This window comes from Prorops nasuta, unplaced genomic scaffold, assembly GCF_024137725.1.
Source record: "Prorops nasuta isolate Cenicafe-Biocafe unplaced genomic scaffold, Cenicafe_Pnas_1.2 PNAS00001, whole genome shotgun sequence".
In the NCBI taxonomy this organism is placed as follows: Eukaryota; Metazoa; Arthropoda; class Insecta; order Hymenoptera; family Bethylidae; genus Prorops; species Prorops nasuta.
This window is the reverse complement of record NW_027116798.1, coordinates 5,932,976-5,954,402: the sequence shown is the minus strand read 5'-3', so window position 1 is coordinate 5,954,402 and position 21,427 is coordinate 5,932,976.

Genomic DNA, 21,427 nt, shown 5'->3' with positions numbered 1-21,427 from the left:
TTTATCCTTGAAAAGTTTCAAACAGGATACGCGTGCATATAATCATTTAGTATAATCTAAATACTAATTAATTTCTATCGTGTGTAGGTTTTATCATTCTGCTTAATGGTCTTTTTTATTTAAAATAAAAAAATAATTATGATAAGAGAGAGTTAGCTACTCATCGTTCTCGGGAAATGATATAGTCCTTAACAACAAAACACATGTAGCTCCTTATTTTCTTAAAATGAAGAAAGAGAGAGAGTGGGAGAGGAGATAAAAAGAATGTGATAATATTGGCCACAAAATTTTTATGTATGGGTCATGGGTTCAAACACTCCCCCCACCTTAAAACCATTCAAATTTCATAAGTATGCATCAGTTTCCGATATAACTCACTTTGAGTTAGACGTATAAACGATTGAGTGAATTGAAAAGTCTAGATATTTATTTATAAGAGAGAGAGAGAGAGAAAATGAGTGGAAATCCAAGGAAGAAAGATTTGTTTTCGTTGAATGTAAATAGAGTGAGAAACATATTTGTACCAAATATTCGACTATATCACGAATATCAGCTAACTAAAATTTCAAAGGTTATAACGAGGTATGGTCAGCTAATACAATTAATGTTAAACACCGTAGAATGTCTTCGACTACCATTGAAAATACGTCGAAATATACTGGAAAATCATCCGGAGATCTTTGATGAAATCTGTGAAACACTTGAAAAATATAAAAACGTGAATATCAAATTTGAAGATCTAACGAGAAAAACTTTTAAATTTCACATATATCAAGAGAAAAATTTGTTAAACAAAAAGAATGATTACGATGAAAACACAGAAGGCGATGGGCTTTTGGAGTCGAAAGAGCTGTAGGAGAGGGAGGAGAAGAAAAGGAGGAAGAAGAAAAGAAAGAGTATTTAAATATTATGTATCAAATTAAAACTTACAGTAAGTATTAAGAGAATATGGTATAAATGTTTTAAAATAACTTATTATGTTTCTTTGTTATTTCATTATCTTTCTCTCTCTCTATTTTACAGATTAAAGGTTTTTCTCCCTCTTCCCCCCATCAGTCTTGGTCATCAAATGTGAAATCAGTGTTAGACGTAAATCACACACACACACACACACAACGCCCACACGTTTGCATTGTATAAAATAAAAAAATTTATTCCTCTGATTTTAGTATATTATTTACTCTCATGTGTTACTGTTGTGTCTTAAAATGAATTTCCTACGTAAATTCACAGTTATATCAATATTCTCTCTATGGGTTGTGTTTTGTGATAATAATAATAATACTTTTATTTCAAATTATTTAACAAAATATGGTTATATTGAAGATGGAAATTTCAATAATAACAATGGTATGGCATTAAATGCTGCGGATAATGAAATCTATAAACATGGATTAAGAGTTTTTAAGCAAAACTTTAACTTAGCCAAGGATAGTACGACCGAAGGTATTATTGATCTCATGCAAAGGCCCCGATGTGGATTAGGAGATTTTTCGCAAAATAATGATTTGGAAGAGAATAGATGGTATAAAAAGGAATTATCGTGGTATTTTCATGTAGCTAGTATATCTCAATTGGAAACTGCACATGAAGTATTTAATCAATGGTCAATTGTGACATATTTAACTTTTAAAGAAGTACAAGAGAAAAGTAAAGCAGATATAATTATTTCATTTCAAAGTGTTAATCATAACTTTGTTTATGATTCAACAAAATGTGATGCTAGATTAGGAGGTCAGGTTGTGGGACATGCATATTTTCCTGATAAACTACAACAGAGAAAAGAAATTCATTTATATATGGATAAAAAACAATGGTTTTTTGGTTTAGGACCGTACAATTCACACTTGAATAGTTCATATTGGATTTTAGTGCATGAAGTCGGACACAGTTTAGGCTTACATCATGATACATCTGGGCATATAATGCATCCTTATGTTCAACACCACGATACTTCGAATGGATCACCTTTTAATACAGTAGATTTAAATAATATTAATAATTTATATAAATCGGGTGAGGGAGTAAAAAATAGTCCAATGATTCCAACAACAACAAATGGGGGTGTAACACCGCGAAGAAAGAAAACTTTTACCACCAGTAATCCTACTTCAGATAAAAAACCACAATCAGAGGAGGAAGATGTTGCAAATTTTATCACAATTTGTAAATTACCTGCGAGTAGTTTTCTCTATTTTATTCATAGTAAGAGACTTTTAGTTATTTATAAACAATGGTTTTGGTCTTTTGACATGAATTCAAAAGAATTTAAAAATCCGCAATTAATTAAAAATGGGCTTAAATTTTTACCCTCGGATTTCAAATCAATTAAAGCTATACATGAAGTATCATTAGATGAGATTGCCGTATATTCTGATAATTATGATTATGTTTTTAATGCAAAATCTTTGAAACTTATTAATGTTTATCCAAAAACGTATCAACAACTTTTTGGAAGTGAAGTACCATATGATGGAATTCAGGCAGCTGTTTTAAATAATATGGGTACTATCTTCGTTATCGTTGATAATAATTATGTGAGAATATTCAAGAATTGCGCACTTTTTAAGGATATAAGCTATGGTGTACTGAATGAAGTATTTCCAACAATTTTCCATTTTAACAGTAAAATGTCACTATTTAAGTTTAACAATAGTAAGATTTATATAATTCAGGATGGGAATTATCGAGAATTGGATGAATTTCGTAATATTATTACAAAGACTGACAAATTTGATCTATCATTATTTGGAATAGAGTGTCCAACATATTCCGTAGTTGAAAAATTAAAAAATTTAATGGAAAGTTTGTTTGGTTTTTATTCATATAAATGAAGAAAAGATAATAAGAATAATGATGGTGAGAAAGAATCAATAAATCAAATTAGTTCATATATTAAAACATTTAACTCTATAAATGACACACACGATTACATTGCTTCAAAGTATGTTATATTATCTACTTCTAACCGCATACCTAATATTCTCCCCATTTTTATTTCCCCCACTTATAACTTATTCTATTCTCCTACTAATGTTTTTTTCTTAATATAGAAGAATATATGTATAAAATATTTCTTTATTCGTATAAGAGTTTCTGTTTTTTTACGACGGTTGCTGTGCTAAGATCAAATATTGAAACGGTTAAAATGAGTGACGACTTACATACTTGTATATTGAGAATTCAGAAGAATCTTACGGAACAATTAACATTAATTCATACTGTTATTGAAAAACAAAAATGGATGAGAGAATGTGATGAATTTATTGAAAATCTTGTAGAATATTTGAAAAGTGTTGATGAAAAAAGCATACAATAAGTATAGGATTACAGTAACATATTTTGGCGAAAATTACAAAATTTAAAAGTTATAAGAAAATTTTATTATATAATTTTTGGTCTGGTGGTGGTGGTGGTAATAGTAGTAGTAGTGAAATAAAAAAATCATATCATTAACCTTTTAAGGACGGGAGTGGTCGATATATCGACCAGTCAGAAAGGAGAAAAATAAATATTATTAATTATTTTTGAGGACAAAAATTCATTAAGATTCATATGCAGAAGAGTATTGCATGATCTATGTGAGGGATTAGTGCATATTCCTGCCGCTACGTGGAGATCACCACAAGAATTTTCTCGCTAGTAAAATGAATTTAGCTATAACATAATTAAAATCCCGAAGGTCCGTAATCTTACACTTTTCAACTGGTTTTTCATCTTGTACTATTCATTTATATTATTGCTTAAAATTTATTATTATTATTATTATCAAATTTTTATAAATTTGGTAAAATGGCTGAAAGTCAAGATTGGAGTAGCGGCGAATCTGAGCCAGATGTACCAAGTCAAAATGTTACTGACTTTGATTATGTCAATTTACACAACACTGACTACAATGCGCATCAAATTTTCAAAAATGCGAAGTTTCATCCATCTATAAAACAATTTGATGGTATCTTCAATATTAATTCTAGTATTGAAATAACGGGAAATAGACCGTTAGACTGTTTCGGTTACTTTTTTGACTCTTCCATATTTCAGTTGATAATTGATGAGACAAATTGTTATGCAGGTCAACATAATGAAACTGAAAGCTCTCATATGAAATCTTGGTCTCCTGTCACAAAAGAAGATTTAGAAATTTTCTTTGGTCTGTCAATTCTAATGGGCAACATTCGGAATGGCAATTTGAAAGATTATTGGTCTACAGATCCTTTATTGCACACACCAATTTTCAGTCAAATGATGCCTCGCGACAGGTATATGCAAATTTTGCGTTTTTTACATTTTCATAATAATTTAGAAATAGTAGACCATCCTCTGATAAAAATAAAGCCAGTGATAGATGATTTACAACGAAAATTTGCAACCGCTCTTATTCCAGGGAAAACCCTTTGCATAGACGAAAGTCTTTTGTTATGGAAAGGCAAGCTACGATTCAAACAGTACATTCCCTTGAAGAGAAATCGTTTTGGTATCAAAATTTTCGAGTTAGTGGATTGCGAGACAGGATTTATATTAGGTTTTGTTGTTTACACTGGTGCAAATACCGATTTTGAAAAATTTGGTTTAGGCTTCACTGGAGATATAGTTGCTCATTTCTTGCAACCTTATTTTGATAAGGGCCACGTTGTATATATAGATAACTGGTATACATCTCCTATTTTGGCTGAATTCTTATATAGACATAACACAGGATTGTGTGGTACGGTGAAAGCAAACAGAAAAGGAATGCCAAAACTTGAGAACAAATTGTTGCGTGGTGAAGTACAAGCAGCACATAATAATATATGGATGGCAATAAACTGGGAGGATAAAAGAAGTGTTCGAATGCTCACAACCGTACACGATCTTGATTTTTGCGTAACCGGAAAGAAAGATTATCAAACCAATGAAGATATCTTGAAGCCGACGTGTGTTCATGATTATAACCAGAATATGGGCGGCGTCGATAACATAGATAGGCAATTATCTATAACAGAGACTGTGCGTAAGTCCATGAAGTGGTACAAAAAACTATTTTTCCATCTTCTTGATTTATGCATGTCCAATGCCCATGCATTATATAAAATTAAAAATAGTGAACATATGCCGTATCCTAAATTTCGATTACAGATTGCTAGATCTTTGTTGAAAATGGATTCTAACCATAGCATTTCTTATAATGTTAGTTGCCCTACGAGACTAGTTGGTCGTCATTTCCCGAAAATTGATACAAGTAGAAGGTGTCATTTATGTTCTGTCCGTAAAATTACACGTCGGACCAAATACATATGTTCCAGCTGTAATCTTCCATTATCCATAAATCCATGCTTTCAAGAGTACCACACACATGAAAAATTATAAAATCAAGTACCTAGATATGAGAGACAAAGGGACTCGTGATAAACGAGTATAAAAAATAAGGTTCACATTTTAAAAAATTTATTTTTCCTAGTGGCCGGGTGTGGTCGATATATCAACCACCACTAATGTTGGCGGTTCTACGAATGATTTTGAGTATACTTAGCTAAGTTTTTAATGATAATAAAAATATCAATTATAGAAGGAAATGTCCCGTCCTTAAAAGGTTAAATAATGTTTGCCGTTGCGAAAATGTAGAATCTGCTTTTGAACAGAGAATTATTACTGGTTTAATAGTAAATATCCTACACGTAGATCCATATAGATTTTTATTGGATATTAAAGAAATGGTAATTGATAAAATTAAATATTATTTGGAACAATATAATTCCATAAAGGTAAATGCTATTTTTAATGCTGAGTTCATTATATCTAATATGAATAAATCTAGTTTGGATGTTAAAAGTTTTCAAACGAGAAATAACATTTTATTGAATACTAGTGATTTGGGGAAATGGTATATGAATAACATTGTGAGTTCAATTTTAACATCTCTGGAAGAATTTCAAGAACGTGACAGTGGATGGGCCTTATCAAAAATTTTAAATTTAGTAATAAATATTAACAAGTGTAAATTACTAAGAGGAGAACATTGGATGAATCTTCCGTTAGAAATACGAAGAAAACGAGTAATTGTGAATGTTAAATCTAACGATGATAAATGTTTTATGTGGGCTATTGTGGCTGCTTTATATCCAAAACATAACAATGACTGCAGTTCTTTTAAGGATTATCCTCATTATCTTGATGTTTTGAATTGCGATGGAATAAAATTACCCATGACTTTAAATGAAATTAAAAAATTTGAAACAAATAACAATTTAACTATTAATGTATTCATATACGACGAAAATGAGAAACAATATTTGCCACTTCGTTTAAGTAAAAATTTTGATGACGATGATGATGATGATGGTGATGAAAATCATACGAGAAAAAAACATATTGATTTACTACTGTGGAAAGATATTCATTTTGTTTGGATTAAAAATTTATCAGGTTTACTATCTAAACAAGTAAGCAAGAATAGACGCAAAAAATATATTTGTAACAGGTAAATAATTCTTATAAAAATTAACAATACATATTTTGCATTATATATTTATTTTTTTTAACAGATGTCTACATTATTTCCAATCAAAGGAGAAATTAAATCATCATTATAAGGATTGTAAAAGACACAACGATTGTATGATACAACTACCACATGAAGATGAAAAATGGATATATTTTAAAAATTTTTGTCGTAAAATTCAATTACCGTATATTATGTATGCTGATTTTGAATGTATTTTAAAAAAAATAGAGAATATTGATAATGAGAATAACAGTAAAATGAATACCGGTAAATATCAAAAACATATACCATGCAGTTTTGGATATTATTTTCATTCAAATTTAAATAAAGAATCATGTATATATCAATTTTATAGAGGAGTTAATTGTGTGAAATGGTTTGTCAATGAGCTAAAAAAAATAATTGAACAATGTATATTTAATATAAACATTCCTATGAATGAATTAACTAAAATAGAAAAGTTAGAATTTTTTAAGACAACAAAATGTCATATATGTGGGAAAGATTTTCTTGAAAATGATGAAAAGGTAAAAGATCATTGTCATTTAACTGGTATATTTAGAGGAGCGGCACATAGTACATGTAATTTAAATTATCGTGATTCCAATATTTTACCAATAGTTTTTCATAACTTAAGTAATTATGATGCGCATTTTTTAATAGAAGACGTAGCTTTATTATTAAGTGGTATTACTAAAGTAATTGCTTTAAACACTGAAAGATATGTTGGAATTATGAAAACAGTTAAGATTCATGAAAACAAAAAAAATTTACAAATACGATTTATTGATTCATACAGATTCCTAAATACATCGCTTAGTAAACTATCGCAAACATTGTGTAAAAATGATATGAAAATTGTGAGAGAACATTTTATTAATAATACCGAGTTTGAATTAGTTACGCAAAAAGGTGTATTTCCATATGATTATCTTGACAGTTAGGATAAATTTGAAGATACTACATTACCAAAATATGAAGATTTTTATAGTGAATTAAGTTTATGTAATATAACATTAGAGGAATATGAACATGCAAAAAAAGTATGGAAAATTTTTAACATTAAAAATTTAGGTGAATATAGTGATCTCTATTTAAAAACTGATATTCTTCTATTAACCGATATATTTCAAACTTTTAGAATGAATTGTTTATCAAGTTATAGATTAGATCCTGCTTATTATTTTACTCTCCCAAGTTTTACCTGGGATGCAATGTTAAAGTTTACAAATATAAAACTAGAACTATTAACAGATATTGATAAGGTAATGTTTATTGAGCGAGGTATACGAGGTGGTATTAATCAATGTTGTAAGAGACATTCTGTGGCAAATAATAAGTATATGCATGATCTTTATGATCCTATGAAGGATGATGTTAGTAATTTATATGGATGGGCAATGTCACAAGCATTACCATATGCGGAATTCAAATGGGTTGATAATTGCGAGAATTTTGATGTTAATAACATAGACACAAATTCTACATTAGGTTATATATTAGAAGTCGATTTAAAATATCCGCAAAGTATTCATAATTCTCATATAGATTTACCATTTTGTCCTACTCATGATTTATCACCGGTAAATAGTAAACATAAGAAGCTTTTAACAACGTTATACGATAAGAAAAGATACGTTATACACATTAGAATTTGATAACATGCTTAAAACATGGTCTTCAACTGGATAAAATACATCGTATTTTACAATTTAAGCAAAAAGAATGGTTACGCGTTTACATTGAATTGAACACGGAATTACGTGTACAAGCTAATAATGATTTTGAAAAAAACTTATACAGGGTGTAACGAAACGACCGCCTTTTCTCGTAACTGGAGGTTCGGGGTGACCATCCAAATGCACGTGTAAAATTTTGTTCGAATCGTTCAAGGGGTTTAAAAGTTATTTCCATTTAAAACTCACCCTTTTTCGGTCCTTTTCGAACGACTTTAACTGTGCATAATAAAGTGGAGAAAGTGAAATAACAATTGACGAACACCCCACTAGAATGTAAAAATTATCGATCGCGCGCGATAATACATTTGCTATTTATTTCATTAATTTGGCTATTAGATTAATTTTAAAAATAGCAAAATCCTTTTCATTACAATTCCAAATCAATTCAATACAAGTATCATTGACTGAATTGATGGAAAGAGGGAGAAGATAGAATGAAAAGGAAAGTATCAAAAGCTAAGATGTCACGCGACTGCACTGATAATTTAATAGGAAACACATCAAGGCATTTTCTTTCTACAAACGAAGGTAAAAAGAATTATTTAAAATCAATTCATTGATGATAGAAAAAATTAAACTTACCCATTATTGTTCTCCAAGTTCCTTTACACCGAAGTTTTTGAAAAAGCTTCAAACTGGCTCCTCGATGATTTCCAGAATGCACACTTTCATTGATTTTGCATTTAAGAACTCGCGAATTTAAGCAAATTAGGTGTTAACCTACGTTTCTTCAAAACACCGGTTAATTTGACACTTTTTGAACTGTTTGAAGTAGGCTGAAAAGAGAGACACAGAGAGATAGAATAATCAATAATTCGTTTCGACCACTCTTAATCACCCTACTTCAAACAGTTCAAAAGTGTCAAATTCTCCAGTGTTTTGAAGAAACGTAGGTTAATACCTAATTTGTTTAAATTCACAAGTGTTTAAATGCAAAATCAATGATAGTGTGCTTTCTGGAAATCATCGAGGAACCAGTTTGAAGCTTTTTCAAAAACTTCGATTTAAAGGAACTTGCAGAACATTTAATGGGTGAGTTTAGTTTTCTCCTTCATCAATGTATTGATTTTGAATCATTCCCTTTAGCTTCGTTAGTAGAAAGAGAATGCCCTCATGCATTGTCTATTAAGTTATCATTGCGCTCGCGCGATATCTTAGCTTTTGATACTTTCCTTTACATTGCGTCAACTCGCTCTTTCCATCAAATCAGTCAATGATGCTTGTACTGAATTGAATTGGAATTGTAATATAAAGGATTTTGTTATTTTTAAAATTAATCTAATAGCCAGATTAAAGAATTAAATAGCAAAAGTATTACCGCACGCGATCGATAATTTTAACATTCTAGCTGGGTGCTCATCAATTGTTTTTCACTTTCTCCACTTTCCATTATGCAGTTAAAGTCGTTCGAAAAGGACTGAAAAAGGGTGATTTTTAAATAGAAATAACTTTTAAACCTCTTGAACGATTCGAACGAAATTTTACACGTGCACTCAGTTTGTCACCCCGAACCTCCAGTTACGAGAAAAGGCGGTCGTTTCGTTACACCCTGTATAAATTAATGAATAATGCCGTTTTTGGTAAAACAATGGAAAATGTTCGAAATCATGTGGATGTAAAATTGTATACTCTATGGGACGGTCGTTGCGGTGGTAATTCATATATTTCAAAACCTAATTGTCATAGTAGAGTTATTTTTAATGAAAACTTAATGCCAATAAAATGAATAGATTATGTATAACGATTAATAAACCCATTTACGTTGGTATGTCAATTTTAGATATTTCAAAATTTTGTTTATACGATTTTCACTATAATTATATGAAAACGAGCTTTAATGATTGCGCTAAAATTGTATATATGGATACTGATAGCTTGATTTACGAGATCAAACATTTTGATATTTATGAAACTATTAAAAGAGATTGTAGAACAATGTTTGATACCAGTGATTATTCAACAAATAATATTTATAAAATACCATTGGTTAATAAAAAAGTGCCTGGGCTGATGAAAGATGAAAAGAATGGATATATAATGAAAGAATTTATTGGTTTAAGATCAAAAATGTATGCCATACAAGTTTTCGATAAATGTGACATAAAGAAAATTAAGGGAATTTCATCAAATGTTGTAAAAAGAAATATTACTTTTCAAGATTATTTAGATTGTCTATACAATCAAGATATTAAAGTAAGTTTACAAGGTAGAATAAATTCTAAACTGCACAAAGTGTATAGTATTTTAGAAGAAAAAATAGCTTTAAATGCATACGATGATAAACGTTTTATAATGGATGATTTTATAAATACACTACCATGGGGACATTTTAAAAGTAATGAAAAAAAAAAATGCAAAGATAGAGAATAATAAGTATGTTAAAATTTATTTTGTAAAACAATTTTAAAGAATAATAAAAATACATATATAAAATTAGAAATTTAATTATAACAAAATTTTTAAAAATTATTACTTATTATCTATTACCCAATTTCTAAATATTTGAACTTCCTCGAATGGACAATGTACTTTTGTATTTTTTATAGTGTACATTCTAGCATGTAATTTACATTTTGTTTCTTGAAAATTATATAATTCTATAAGATCATTAAATTTAGGACATCCAAATTTTTCAATATTCACATACTACATACCTAAATTTTTCAATATTTTTTGCTCAATGATACCTCCTTTGTAGCCAATTATTGCAGACTCTATGTCATAAAAATTTTTTTTACAATTACTTAAAATAAAATCATTCATATCACTTTGTTCATATTCCTCAAAACCATAATCTTTATATAACATTCCATGTAAATTTAAATATAAATATCGTGCACTTATTTGATTTTTTTTACGTAATGCATAGTAATTATCATCCCACAAAAAACAAGCTTTGCTTGTAAAAAATGGACGGCAAGTACATAAGTCGTATCTAGTATGATTAATATATAGTACTATAAAATATTTTAATTAAAAAAAGTAGTGAAATCCAAATGTTAGGCAAGTATAAATGTTTTCCATGGCGAAAATTGAAATTTGGAAAAAAGTAAATAGTAATACAAAAATTACCCTCCAGGCCCGTTGTATGCAATCGTATTAAATAGCCACATTTTTAACTTACGAGAAGCAATGCTTATATTGCAAGATAGCGACTTACACATGAATATTACGGGCTCGGCAAGTAATTTTTGTATTACTATTTACTTTTTTCCAAATTTCAATTTTCGCCATGGAAAACATTTATACTTGCCTAACATTTGGATTTCACTACTTTTTTTAATTAAAATATTTTATATTACTATATATTAATCATACTTGATACGACTTATGTACTTGCCGTCCTTTTTTTACAAGCAAAGCTTGTTTTTTGTGGGATCATATAACGTTTTGTAAGAATATAGGAATTAAAACTAAAAATTGTTTTAACTAATTCATCTAATAAAACATTTTCTAATGTTCTCATCGTTCGATAATGTAAAGCTTCAATTCGAGATATTAATTTATTAATCTATTAAATATAATACAAAATATTACAATGATGAGTTCTTATCATAATTACACTTTTAGAGGCATTTAACATAGGATTCAATGACTGTTTGAGTTATATTTTCAACATCTTATACCCAATTTCACATTAAAGCCTTTCGCTTTCAAAAATTTGTTTCTAAATTTACCTTTAAATCCACTTTTTTCTTAGGTGTTACTCTCACTATCATCTTTGCATTATGGCTCTTTCCCTGGTAAACTAGTGACATTTATATATTCTTTTCATTAATATAAACTGTAAAATATATACCAATTAATGCAATGGAAGTCTATGTTTTTTAGGTATACTGCTTTCAGTTTCTTGAAGTTACACACTGTATGTTCTATTACATGTGAAATATTGAAATTATAAATTCCTTTCATATTTACACATTTACATGATTTTATTATAATTTTCATCAACTATGTTATTTCTAATTCCAAAGTTGTATGCCCAAAATCACCTGCAGGCACTTCACTCTCAAGGATTTTCTTATAAATTAACTCATATTTATCCATCACTTTTTTAGCTGTTACCCTCAACATCAACTTTGAATTATGGCACTTTCTCCAGCACACTAGTGCCATTTATATTTTCCTTTCATTAGTATAAACTAGGAAATACACCAATTTATACAATGGATGCCTCTCTTTATTAAATATATACAGCTTTCAGTTTCCTAATTTTATTCACCATATGCCTGATCACATGTAAAATATTGCAATCATGAATTCTTTTCATATTTACAAATCTACATAAATTTATTATAATTTTCATCAACTTTGTGATTTCTAATTCCAAAGTTGTATGCCTAAAATCACCTGCAAGCATTTCACTCTCAAGGATTTTCTTATAAATTAGCTCATATTTATCCATCATTTTCTTAGCTGTTACCGTCAACATCAACTTTGAATTAAGGCACTTTCTCCAGCACACTAGTACCATTTATATTTTCCTTTCATTAATATAAACTAGGAAATACACCAATTTATACAATGGAAGCCACTCTTTTGTGGATATACTGCTTTCAGTTTCGCAAAGTTATTCACTGTAAATTCTATTGCATGGAAAATATTAAAATGATGACTTCTTTTCATTGTTTCATTTCTAGATGACGTTATCATTATAATTATGATTTAATTGACTTATATATTTCAAAGGGTTTATGCCCAAAATCACCTGCAAGCCTTTCGCTATTAAAAATTGGCTTCCAAATTTTTTAATTTCTCCACCTTTTCCTTAGGTTTAACTCTCAACATTAACTATGCATTATGGCTCTTTCTATGGTAAACTGGAATCATTTCTGACTTCTTGTATTAAATATTACAGCTCAACCCTGCACAATGACACAATAAACACGTTATTGTAAATCAATCTGAAATAAAATCTCACTAAGTACCAAAAAATATATTACATATTATATTATAAAAATCAATGTTATTCTTATAAAAAATTAAATTTGAATAATTTTTTTGGTAATAATAATAATTTCTTTCTATTCTGATTGGGGAAGCGTAGGTAAATATTTGGTTTTAATAATTTTTTATATTATAATTGAATATTAAATAACGATTAGAAAATATTTATCTGCTTTTCTTTAATCGTAGTAATAAGAAAGATTTATTGTCTCCTGGAAAATTGTTTCTATATATGATATAACCTATCGGACAGTTGAAATCCATATGAGTTTAAAGAAAAGAAAACTTTAAACATGAATTTTGTTATTGATTTCCATACCTGGATGTTTAGCATATGTTTAAACCTCATCCTTCTCTGTTTCATTTACAACCTTCGTTAATCTGCATTCTCCAATGACAGGGTATTTCCAAGAATTGTTATAGCATTTGGCACTGGTTGGCATCAAACTGCAAACTATGAAATAATGCCTATATATAACTTTGTTTTAATTAAACAAATTCTTTTTACAATGTACTTACTTTATATGAAAATGTTTATGTTTATAGCTGTTGAGACACTACCGTGTGTCTTAATTATGAGTGAATTTAACAAGATCATCCTTATCTGTTTTATCTGCAATAACCTACATTCTTGAATAACAGGGTATTTCAATAACCTTTGAAGTACATCTGGAAAAAGAGACTCAACAAAGTAATTGTTATATTTTAATACATGCTTGAGCTGAATTAAAAAATAAATAAATAAACAATTAATTTTTAATTACATACATTTTAAGCAGTTGAATGAGTTACGCATACTTTACCATATGATAATGAACAATTGGCTTATCTTTTTCTTTCGCTAGTAAATTGACATATCATTGAGTCATCAACAGTTAATCACATTTCAAACTACTGTTTCCATTGCTCAACCAGTACTCCGTAGTTGCATTAAACCAAAGCTCTGTTTTCCAGCAACACATGGCAGCACTATCTTCTTTATCTATTTTATTATAAAAAGTAGTAATATCCACTGGAACTGTAACTGATTCCTCTTTAACTATGGTAGTACCTTTTGGTGCTTCCATTTTTCCAAGAATTGTTATAGCATTTGGCACTGGTATGACTTCAAATCAGAGCTGCATACAAGGAAAATATTTTGTTTATAACCTGAAATAAAATCCCACAAAGTACCACAAAATATTAAATTTTAATATATTTTACAATGTTGTGTTACTTATCTAATTCTCCATCAGATTCCTTCATGTATTTATTCCTTTAGTTTGTTTAATTATCTACACTTTGAATTATATTATACTATTTTTATCCCAACAGAGTAATTTTGATTTTGACAGTTCTATCAAAATCGATCGAAATTTAGGGTTATGCCGGTATTGAATATAGCAGTTGAATATAGCAGCCAACTTCAGCCCGAGACATACAGAGAAAAGGGAGAAGAATTTCAACTTCGGCATATTGTAACGTGACGAAATCCAGACGGGATTTTTGGTCGCGTTAAGAGTCTTGAATTTTCGCGCCTAGCGCACGATTGGACACTTACCGAGAGCTTTCGGGCGACTGCAGCGCCGACATCGGCGTGCGGCGAGGCTGTCACTGCCTGTTAGCGTGTGAAAGAGGTAGGACGCAGAAAGTGGGACGATAACGCTTAGAGATATCCCCGAGGCGGACCCCCAAACGAAAAAGGGCACCGAAAACAAGGCTAGGGAAGGAGATTTTGCCTAGAAATAGTAAGGTAGGCGATCAATCTTATTAGCGCGAGTCTGTCTCTTGCCCGGTGTGTGTCACTGCCGGGAAGAGACTCGTAAGTTTTAAGAAGAGCGGTCCCGACGCGAACGGGAAGAAAACCTGCGGCTAGCGAAGGGTTCGGCACTCGGGCGACCCAGAGAGGTTAGAGTCACGGGAAAGCCGGAAAAGCGGCGAATAGTGCTCCGCGTACACCGTAGGCCATTCGGGTGGCCCGCTACGGGCCTGGCGCCCTGAAAGAAATTAAAAATAGACCGCATGCGCCGAGAGCACAGGTAGCAGCTCCGATAACAGAAAAATTTAAGTATTTATGATAGTCCGCGAATCAATGGCCTAATGTAGATTTTCCCGTACAGACGGTCGGGAGAGGCCCTGGCAAAGAGAAGCCAGTGTATATAGTAAATGGAGTCTTTTTGAATGTAAGCACTTAGAAAATAGATATATATATTTTATTTCAGAATAGCAGAGTGGTTACTTAGTTTCAGAAATACCTCTCCCTGAATTCGCGCGTAACAAATGGCGCCCAACGTGGGCCGATCGTGCCGAACCCCGGGAATTGGAAAAGCTAGCCGATAGCGTGTAAAAATAAGTTGCGAGCGTAGTAATAGGCATGAAAAATAGGAAAATTTTATTTTGAATGTTTTTCAGGAATAAGTGCCTGAAATAAAGAATTAAAAGAAGCAAGTAACTAGCGGAAAGAAGTCTGACCGCTAGTTAGTTGAATATCTCGGCCGGAGAGAGAGGCACTCCGACGAGCCTGGCCGCGGCGGTAGCGCGCGCCAGTGTTGACGTTTTTTTTTCTCGCGCGGCACAGTCGGCCGAGCGTAACGACGTCAACAACAGTTTGACTTAGAGCAATTCTAAGATCAAAACGAACTCTTAAACGGATGTATAATTCCGAATAAATAATACCGTCCTTTTGCCATGCCTATAGAATAGTTATATATATGTATAAATTTGATGTCGTATTATTTTACTCAGCAAAATATAGCGCGAAGAATATATGTGTGTACATATGTGGGTAGAGGCTCCTTCCTTTAAATAGTGCTGCCTGTGGCGCACTGCGGGAAATATTTAATGCTGCAAATAGCGCATTTAAATTTCGGAATCAAAAGGGTTAGAAATTCGAATTTTTTTTTCTTTCCACAGAATTATGGCAAAGGCCAACGGCAGAGTCTAGAGGAGACGCTCGGTTGTTGTTAATAGTTTTTGCGGGGTTTATTAGCGGAAATAACCCCTGAAAAGAAATCAAATAATCCGGACCTGAAAACATCAGTCTGAGAGAAATTTTGAGCCCCCCCCCCCCCCTCATGACCTCTAACATATTGCACACATGTATTCATGAAGTAAAGTGAAGTAACGCCTGTAGCGTAGCGGCGTACTTTTCGGTGCGGTCCTTTAATCCAGGCGAGCGCCTAATTTGTAAATTAATCCTGGATTTTAGGATTAGTAATAAGCAGTATTGAAAAATGTTTTTTTTTGTTTATTCTTGTAAATAGGAATTTAGAGAGGCAAGGTGAACTCTCTCAATGTTATTTTGTAGTACCGATTAGGTATTTGAGAAATTAGTAAATCCAGCCAAAAAGGCTAATGCTTATGTACCCCACTCCTCTCCCATTGTAAATAAAGGTCATTTAAGAAGACTTCGAGGTTGAGGAGACCTGAGGGGCCTAAAACAGCGTAATCGTTGTGGGAGTGAAACTGATCAACGTCGCTATCAAGAAAAGAAGATTCAAGGACAATGGGCAAGGGGAATAAGTCCCGAAGTCGCGAGGAACGTGCCCAGGTACGGGAGGAACGGAAAGTCTCCTGGGAATTCATCAAGAAACAAATTAGCCAGCTCTCCCCGTCGGAACTAAAGGAAATTTTAGAATCGGAAGGACTCAACACCGACTCTGCCATCTCCGTCCTACAGGATAGGTTGCTTCGCCATCGTGTAAGGCAAATGGATGGGCCTGACGCGGCAAGGTGGGATGTCACACGAGATCAGGCCAGGGAACCGACTACACTGCCAAGCAGTGAAATAAGAGGTAGTGACATAGAGGCTATTGACACTGATAATGCCTATGCAGTGTCAACGGCTGTCACTGTTGTAATACCAACAACAGTGACAAACTCTATTATCACAATGGTCACGGCAACGACTACTGCCACGACTCTAACCACCTCGATCAGCCTACCCATTCCATCGACATATGCACCAAGGCCAACAGTGAGCACAGCCTACGACTTGTGGCAAGATCCGATGCCACCAGCCACAACTACGATGCCTTCTCCAATTTTCCGGGATCCAGCAACAACCGGGGCAGGCGTGATTGTCAGGACTTCCTCCAACTATCTGCAGGCTCCCGTAGGGACGGGGCCTAGGGTCATGCTCACTAGCAGCCACCAGTCAGCCCGGCCTGAAGAAGAGTCCGAGACTGACCAACGCGAGGCAGCCAGGAAGGCCTTGGACCTATTTCAGAAGCTCTCGGTGAAAGCCAGCGAGAAGAAAAGGCGAAGGAAGCAGAAAGATAGCCTGAACGGATCGAAAGGATCTCCTCACAGTATGAAGATAGTTCCCAAGCCTAAGGGATTCTCGAAAAAAGGAAATGAAGATTCCTCAGAGAGCAGCGACGACGGCGACGACACAAACCACTCCCCAGATGACTTTAGTTCGGACTCAGATAGCGAGCCGAAAACGGATGGCCCGGAGAGCTCCGACGAATCAGACGATGATAGGCCAGCAAAACACGCGACAACTAATACGAAGAAGCTGCGAAGAACCACCTTGGGGGGAAATAAAGCAGTGGATGCCTTGACAAAATGGCGGATTTCATATGCCAACGAGAAAAGCGAGAGTGCTGACTCGTTTTTAGAAAGAGTTGAGCGATGCTGCCGAGGGTCGGGCCTAAAACAAAGTGCCATCCTCGAGGCCTTACCTGTGGTGCTGACAGGAGAGGCAGAGAAGTGGTATCGCCTGGACGGGAAATTCTGCAAGAATTGGAAAGAGTTTGAGGTCGAGTTTCGCCGGCGATTTAAAACAAAGGATTCTCGCCGAAGAATTAAAGAACAAGCAAAGAATCGGCTGCAAGGCGAAAACGAGCCTATGGTGGAGTTCATCGAAAATATGAGAACTATATTTTCGTATCTGGATCCACCCATGTCAGAAGCTCGGCAGTTAGATATTGTGTACCTAAACTTACGTCCTTGGTACACACACCGATTCCTCAGAAGCCATTTCTCCTCGTACCGAAAATTAAGGAAGCTCGGGGAAGAAATTGAGTTCCTAAGAAGGCAGGAGAAGCTGCGTAAAGGCCAAACTCTCCCGGGGACCTTGCCAGTGCCGGCAGCGGTCTACATTGGCAGCCACAGAAATCAGGAGAAATGTGCAGCAATCGGAAACGAAGAAACAAAACAAGCGCCATCTCCAGCAGGCCAGAAATCAGGGCAAAAGAAGCCTAACTGGAAGGCCAGAGGCCGGGGATCGCCTAACTCAACCAAGTCCGAGCAGAAGACAATGGGGGCAACAGCACCAGAGAATGAACCGGTGAATGTTGAGCAAAACCAAGATGCTCTTCCACAGAGAAATTACTCTGCCAGCTCGGCCAATTACCAGAGAAAAGCAGAACAGATCCGTAGAAATAAGAGTGTCTACCCTTGCCATAACTGTCGTCAATTGGGACACTGGATGGCGGAATGCCCATTCCCGAAGAATCCACCGTCGGCAGTCAAGGCAGATGCCTCCAAAGCCCCGAAAAATGCACCGGGAAACGAGACGAGAGGCCAGTGAAACGGGTCGACACTGCCTCTACGATGGATCAACTGACCCTCCAACCAGAAGAAAGTAGACAGCGTTCAGAAGAGAGGAAACTCATAGCTATCTCTGCCACTGTTGTTCATCCGGATGTAAGGCCCAGGAAGAAAGAAGAGCTCGATGTTCGAGCATGCCTAGGCATCTGTCTGGATGGTTCTAATGTCTTCGGCCTCATAGATACGGGGTCCGAACGGACATATATAGGCGGGGCTTTGGCCTTGAAGTTTGCCGCTCAAAGCAGCCAGGAGGGAAAGTTTGAAGTAAAAATGGCAAATGGCCAATATACTCCAGCAGTCAGCAAAGCAGCACTGGACTGGACCATCGATGAGGCCACAGAAGAATTAGAGGTTTATCTAGCGCCTAAATTGACAATGGAAGTCATCCTAGGCATGGATTTCCTCAAGAAGTTTGGGTTAGCGATCGACACTGCAACGGAAACTTGGCAGCGGGGAGAAGGATTCAGCAACCCGTACTTGCGGTATCGAGGCCCAGCTCAGCCTGCGAGCGAGGACGTGAGCGTATTGGCCAGAGTAGCTAACACCAAGCCATCACCAAGGGAAATGGCAAATAGCAAGGATAATCGACCGTATATATGGATATTCCATCTAGGCAGAGGAATTAAAGCCTTATTGGATACTGGCACTGTTCGGTCGTACCTTGGCGAAAGAACTATCCCCATCCTGGCAGGGGACATAGACAGGACTGCGACAGGAGAGATCCGACTAGGCGATGGAAGCCTAAGCCCGACGATAGGCGAAGTCCACTTGGAAATGGAAATAGGGGACTTCAAGAAGAAGCTGCGAATGCGAGTCGCGCCTAGCTTGGACTACGACTGCATATTGGGCATGGATTTCATAAAGGCCTTCGAGCTGGAGATTGACCTAGCTAATTCGATCTGGCGATCGAGAGGAGGCCACTGGCATACCTTTGCGGGAGAAGCAGCGCAAGTTCCTCAGAGGCTAAGGAATCCTGCCTGCACAGCATTAGAAAGCTTATCCGACTGGCAAGCGTCAGTAGTTGAAAGGTTTAGACTGAAGCATTTTAAACCTGTGTCGGACACTCCAGGAATCACCGAATTAGTAACTCACCGGATTGACGTACAAGGAAACGCGCCCATCAGGCAGCGCGCCAGGCGAATATCTCCTCGGATGTACGAGATAGCTCATAATGAAGTGGACAAGATGCTAGCAGCGGGGATTATTGAAAGATCAGAAAGTGCATGGGCCAGTTGCCCCGTAATAGTGCCAAAACCAAATGGCAAACATCGTTTCTGTATTGATTACAGAGCGGTTAATGAAGTCACTAGAAAAGATGCCTATCCCTTGCCTCACATGGAGGCTATACTAGACAAGCTGCGTTCCGCTAAGTATATCTCGACACTCGACTTAAGCCAGGCATACTTCCAAGTCGTCCTAGAAGAGACCAGCAAAGAAATAACAGCCTTCATCGTACCAGGAAAAGGATTGTTCCAGTTTCGAAGAATGCCTTATGGGCTCACCAACGCTCCTGCCACGTTCCAGAGGCTAATGGATCGATTGATAGGACCAGAGCTAGAGCCTAATGTCTTCGCTTATTTGGACGATCTGATAATTGTAACTTCGACCTTCGAGGAACATATGCGTTGGCTGGAACGGGTGATCAACATCATAGGAAGGGCAAACCTCGAAATAAATTGGGAGAAGAGCAACCTCTGCAGAGCTGAAGTTACTTTCCTGGGCTATGTTGTGAACCAAGAAGGCTTATCGCCTGATAAAGAAAAGTTGAAGCCTATCATCGAGTACCATCCACCTGAGAACTTAAAGCAGCTTAGAAGATTTCTGGGAATGATAGGTTGGTATGCCAAATTCTTGCCTGAATTAGCGAATGACAAGATTCCTTTGGTGGAGCTACTCAAGAAGAACGTTAAATGGCAATGGGGTGAGGCACAACAGTTAGCTTTTGCAAAGCTAAAGCAAGCTCTCTGAACCGCCCCAGTCCTAGCAAGACCGGACTTTACGAAGCCGTTTATGATACAAACTGACGCCAGCGATTTCGCAATTGGGGCTGTGTTAGTCCAAGAGATAGAAGGAGAAGAGCACCCCATCGTATATGTGAATCGCGTACTAACAGCCGCTGAGCGAAAATATGCAACAACAGAGAAAGAATGTTTAGCAGTAGTATGGGCCATTAAGAAGCTGCGCCCATACATAGAAGGCTATGCATTTACCGTTGTGACTGACCACAGCAGCCTAAGGTGGTTAAACAACTTAAAGGATCCGACAGGGAGATTGGCTCGGTGGGCTCTATCACTGCAGGCTTGTGATTACAAGATTATCCACCGTAAAGGAGCCTTACATCATGTACCCGATGCGCTGTCAAGAGCTATGGAGTCTACCATTCTAGCAGAGAAGAAGTTAGAAAATGCGGTAGCGGCTATGACAGAGCATCCGGAGGAATGGTACCAGCGCCGACTGGTCAACATCCAGAAGCACCCCAAGATGTTTCCTGATTGGAAGGTAGAGGAGGGCAGAATTTATTGCCATAAGCCCGACCTCACGCATGAAATGCTAGGCCATGATGATAATGCCTGGAAGTTGGTGTTGCCGAAGAAACTGCAGAAAGAAGCTATCGAGGATGCCCATGCTGCGCCTTCCTCAGGCCATCTTGGTGTCTCTAAGACGTATAAGCGCCTATTAGTCCAATACTAATGGCCTGGCATGCACCGAGACATCGCGTCCTACA